Here is a 6,000-nt window from a genome sequence, read left to right as displayed (position 1 = left end):
TAAGACTGCTTACTGGATATCATGCGCAGTATTTCTTGTATTTAGTAGAAGTAGTATCACAATATCTATTGTAAACATACAAACGCCAAACAAAAATCTCAGATTAATTCAGTAGGGGTATACTGAATCCCCACCCCCTCAGCAGCATAGATTGCATTGTTATTGCTGTATTATCAGCTAAGTGCATACATGTTATGTGAATACTGCAGTATCTTGAAGCAGCACACAACTATATACTGAGACTGTAAACATAGATAGCTATTGGTATAAGAGTAACTGTGTATTTCTACACCACTGCAGAAGAGCTTTACATTGGTTAACATCATGCACTCCATATACAGTGACCCCAGACTGTTCTTAACATAAAATACATTAGCATTCTGCCTAGCCAGCCAGGACTGATGTTGGTAACAGTGTTCTAGCCAAGGAATCCCTGAAAGTGCAATTCTATCTCTGCTTGGTTTATGCAAGACTCTTAACTTGTATCTTTGTGCAGTGTAGGCCTGTGGAATTTGAAATGGTGTGGTCCCATGGTGGTATATCAGCGTGGTTGTAAATGCTCCATAGTTTAGCATAGTATATACCTATAAATCTTTCAGATGTTACTTGCTCTCCTCAACAAAGACAGCCACCGAAAACTGAAGATTATTACTTTGGGCTATGTCCGCACATTTTGTTCTTTATTCCCTGTTGCAATGTTTTTTCCCCAAGGTACGTTGTCTGGCTGTGCCCACTGACCATCACATCTCCCCATTGTAGCCCAGCCCATTTGTCCCCCAGTCACAGGTATTCAGCATGCTGACAGGATTGACATTATGCTGGCAGCTGTAACAGTGCTTGTGCCCTTGCAAGTGCCTTGGCAGTGAGGACATGCTTGTTAAGCCCTGTGTGTATGTCTGCATATGGAGAGGTACCTAGTGTCCTCCCCCTGTGTGTTCATACTCTTACATATATTTGTACAAGGGCTGCCATCACTGGCTTGGGATCACCAAGTCCATGTTCCCAGTGGCCAGTGATGTCATCCCAGTGCCCCCTTGCACAAGAACAGGTTGGCCTGCACAGGATCACTGTCTTCCTCCTTACCAGGATAGATGAGCCATTATAAGTCATTCACTCTTACTTTCCGCTGCCTGGTTGTTCCAGCATCTGAGACGCTGTTTGTTGGTCATCTAAGTCATAGGGTAAATCCCTCAATGCTTCAGAGACAGACTTTTTCTAGTACATTGCTTGAGGCTGTCTGGTGCCATCACAGTAAGTTACTAAAAGTGTGTCATGTCTAAACCGCCAAGGGCACAGTATGTATGTATCTTGCACACACACACACACACACACACACATATATGTATAAGTCACTTAACCAGAAAGCTGTCCCAGGCTGAGTCGGAAAAAGGTCCAAGAAAATAATTGCTTTATCCCAGTTTTCAAATAAAACAAAGTGTATATGCATATGTGTGTGTGTGTGCGTGTGTGTGTGTGTGCGCAGATATATGTATGTGTGTGTATAAACACACACACACATGTATCTGTCCACATTATCGATAGTAAACAGGTAATGCTTTGCTTCTTGCTTTCAAAAACAGTGTTGTAGCAATGTAGTGAGGCACACTTTTCACATACTAAACTGAAATCAAGGTGGTTGTGTAGAAAGTTTCACAGATAATATGCTGCATAATTATATCAGGATAAAAAAATAAATGCCATGCATGCTTGACACTGGCCCCCAGAATTACACTTCTCTGGTAGAAGTTATGCACATTTGCAGAAGAATGTTGGTGGTCCAAGATGGATAATAAGACACTGCAAACTACTGGGGAACCGGTGTGACACCACAGAAGATTGTCATTTCTGAGTACATAGAGGTCACACCTTGAAACTCAAGTGTGAAACTGTCATTTACAGAGTGAACACAACAGCATACTGCTAGTATATCCTTTTAAATCTAATCATTTTAAAATCATCTGACTTAGTACTAGCAGTGTTTTATCCTTTCTACTCTGTCTTACTTTGTTTCTTCTCTTCCATTTGCTGTAACCCATTTTTGAATTGGTCAAGACACTATCCACTTCTACATGTGATAAGAAATTTGGTAACATCACCATCACTTCTAAACTCAGTTTCAAATCTGCCACCATCTGTCTTCCATCTGTGATGAATTCTGTCCTGTCTAACTCTTCACCCTATCTGCGCCTTCATTACCTTGCTTTTTGTAAACCTGTAGGTCCATATCACATCTTGTCTTTTAATTTGTATGCACAGTGCATGTCCAGGACTTCCATCTTCCTTGATCATCTCTGTGGTTGTCTTCCATCTCTGTTCATCCAGTTTTGTATACTTTATTAAATGTGACTTGCAGCACGTTGTACTGCTGTCCTTGTGTGATCTTGCCAAACAGCTCTAAAGTAGCAGGACTGCCATTGAATCACTACAGCAAATGCCTCATGCAGTGCATTCATGCTCTTGTTTTTCCTGGCCAAAACTGTTTGGTACAATGCTTTCTTGTAATTATGGTTGGGTTGCTCCTGTATATTCTTTGTTTTCTTCTCATAATTACTTGTATCCAGTGCCACATGTATAGTGCCATGTTGAGTGGATGACCTTAATTTTCTTAGCATAGCACATATTGTGCCATCCTTCCAACCTGAGCAAGCTTAGTGCAAGTTAAGTCCACCATTATCTGCAATGACCCCCACCTTTGTTTCATCAATAAACAAGTAACCCTGTTTATTAGATGCTGCGTGATGAATGCTGTAAGTATACCAAACTGTACCAGCTCTCATTGCAAATCCTCTTTATAAACCTACCTCCTCTGTTTCCTTGCAATTTGTACTACCCCTGACATTCCCTTTGCTGGTCAGCCATGCTTTCAGTCAGCCCACCAATTTCTGTACAATTTCTGTACATCATCTTCTCCTCTTAGTTTCTTAATTAGTTTCATGTGTGCCACAAGTTGGACACCTTGTTAAAAGGTCTCCTCTAGCTAGGCAAAATGGTTACTCTCTCTCGCTTATCTCCTACACTGTTTCTTCTATGGCTTCCAAATCCTCACTAACCTGCAGGCAACACTACTGAATAAAATGGAAAATACATATCACAAAATAGCTAGATTTGCCGCCACCACTCAAAACTAAAGCCCATCACTGCCTGGCCTTGAAAATGCTGAATTGGCTTGAGCTCCCCAATCAACTTTTTTTCTCTCAACTTAATATTATCCACTCCATCCTGTACAAACCCTCCTTCTGCCCTAACATTTCCAACATCTTAAGTCACTACCTCCCAACCAGAAAACTTAGAAGCACCAGCCAAACCTCCTTGACATTTACAAACCTAAAAAATCAATAGGCGAAACCCTCTACAAATGTCTTCCCTATATCCACTGGAATAAGCTAATTACCTTTAACATTCAGATCTATCACACAGCCCCACCCATTTAAAATTGCACTAAAAGTCCACTTTACTAATACCTTGGGCTTGCTCTTCTACACAACCACCTTGAACTTAATCACCTGACCCACATTGCATAGAGCCCCTTCTCAATTCATACTTAATTCTAGCCACAGAGCTCCTCTTTTCAATAAATTTCTCCACTACTCATATTTACCTCCTTCTATTTTTTTCCCACTTAGAATCAAGTGAAATCTGAGAAAGGGGAGTGAGCTAACCACTACTATTCTCCTCTCTTATTTATAAATTAAAAAAAACCTCTAATTTATCTCTTTTACTTATAGCCACCCCCTTTTTTTTCTCTTGACATTCGACCTTTTTCTATCACCTGCTGTCTCTATCAACTTCCCCTCTGCCTCTGATTACTGATGTGCATGCTGTTGCCTGTAAGAACTAAATTTTGTTATACAGTACTTTTCTGTACCTTGTATCTTAAACTCTGAGTTAATTGTCATTACTTTCCCTCTAAATGGGAAATTCCTTATGTATTGGAGATATATGAATGACTATATTGTTTTGTTGCCTTTTTTTGTAAGTAACACCTTTTAAACTCTCATGCTACAAGTGGGAATCCAGGCATTATAATGCATGTTTATATTACCTCATGTATACTGCACTGTTTGTAAACATTTTTATGGTGTGGAGCTTTTCTCCCCGGGGTTTCTGCTGAAAAAGGGTGCAAGCTCAGTCAGACATTCCCGGTCAACAAATAAATAAATGTAGTGCCTTTTTAGGTAATGTCAAAACAACAAAATTTTTAATGTAATAAAATCCACTCGAGACAAACTCAAGGTTCTGCTGCTTAATGTTAGGAGTCTAAACATGAAACTGCACTCTCTGGGATCGTTCCTTACCTTGGAAGATCCTGACATCTGTGCAGTCACTAAGATGTGGTTCTAGGCCACAGAGAGCAACCCAGCCGTGCAAGGGTGCAATGCTTTCCCCACATTCAGACTTCAAAATGAGCATGAAAGAACCAAAGTTGGAGGTGTATCCATCTTCATTAAAGCCAAGTACACCTTGAGACTGGTCAAACAGTACGATTCTCGAACTATTCCATGTCCAATTAATTATAGGCAAAATACCGTAACGCATTGCTAGCTATCGGTCCTCCACCATGAACCAAGAAAAGCACACCACCTGCCTGGACTTACTGGAATCACTCACCATACAGCCCAAAATCTTAGTCATGGGAGATTTCAACTATCCTTCCATCGATTGGGTGACATACATGAGCATGAACATGCTCGCTCAGAGTTTCTTGGACTTTGTCAATACAAATGCTCTGGAACAGATAGTCTGCATCCCCACAAGGGGCTCAAATGTTCTAGACATAGTACTCACCAACATGGGAGGGTCACTCTGTGATACCCTCTTTGGTAAGGTCAGACCATAAATCAGTGTTGTTTGAAGTAACTGTTGAACCTGTCACCACCACAGCAGCAAAAAAGTTAAAAAAAGACTTTTCCAAAGCAAACTATATTCTAATAAGTGATGGTATAAAAAGTTTTATACCCCCTGCAATCACAGACAACAGTGACCCCTATGCAGAGGTATACACAAATACCCTGTATAAACACACAAGCAACTGTGCAGATTCTGCTCTGCCTGGCTGGATTAAAACCGGGTCCTCTCGAAAAAACAAGCTATCCCGGTGGACCTCAAGTATAAAACAGGTTATATAAGGAAAAAGGAAGAAACTGATATCTAAGAACAAAGGGAACTGACTCAGAAGAAGAATTCCCTCCACCGCTCTTGAACAAGCAAATTAGAAGTCTTGTGGAGTTTTATAAAGCTAATTACGAAGGTAAAATAACATCCCTAGCTAAGGATAATTATAAGGCATTCTTTAACTATGTCCAAAATCTAAAAGGGAATGCCCAGCTATGTGCCAAACTGGTAGTAGATGATGGTACCACTGATACTATACCTGAGGAAATTGTGAATCTGCTAGCTGGTAGATTTGATGCAAACTACCCGTCCCCACCAGCCATAGCTCAAAGCATACCTGACACCAGTCCTTTGCGTAGTATCTGTAGAGATCAGGTCATATTTGCGCTCTCCAAGGCCAAAAACACAACCTCATTGGGACCAGGTAACATTCCAGGTTGCTTATTAAGCAATCTAAAACAGGACCTAGCAGTCCCACTTGGCATTCTCTTTAACCATAGCCTGAGAACTGGCTTTGTTCCACCAGAGTGGAGAACAGCAGCAGCAATCCCCTTATGCAAAGTGGGGCCATCAACCACCCCTTGGGATTATAGACCCATAAGTCTAACCAGCCTCATATGCAAGGCCATGGAAAAAATCATCATGGACCTTATCAACAAGGACATAGGCGACCTCCAGACTCTAGACCCAACCCAGTTTCGCTTCGTTAAGGGTTAATCATGCTTATTAAACCTAGTAGACTTCTTGAAGAAAGTCACCAAAGCCCTGGATGAAGGTAAGACAGTGCATACTGCCTATCTTGACCTACCCAGGTCTTTTGACACAATCCCTGACTCGGGTGCCATTGAGAAACTCTCCCAGCTCTGGATTAACCTTTGTCACTAGATG

General features: G+C 41.1%; 1 protein-coding gene across 1 annotated transcript in view; it reads left to right on the top strand.

Annotated features, from left to right (window-relative positions):
* PELI2 (pellino E3 ubiquitin protein ligase family member 2) overlaps positions 1-6,000 on the top strand; it is a 1,464,870-nt gene that overhangs the window by 1,220,297 nt on the left and 238,573 nt on the right. The gene's annotated exons all lie outside the window — the stretch shown is intronic.

The sequence above is a fragment of the Protopterus annectens genome, chromosome 6.part0 (genome assembly GCF_019279795.1).
Source record: "Protopterus annectens isolate FY-2018-M chromosome 6.part0, PAN1.0, whole genome shotgun sequence".
NCBI lineage: Eukaryota > Metazoa > Chordata > Ceratodontiformes > Protopteridae > Protopterus > Protopterus annectens.
The sequence above is the reverse complement of the archived record's forward strand: the minus strand, read 5'-3'. Positions and strand labels throughout refer to the sequence as shown.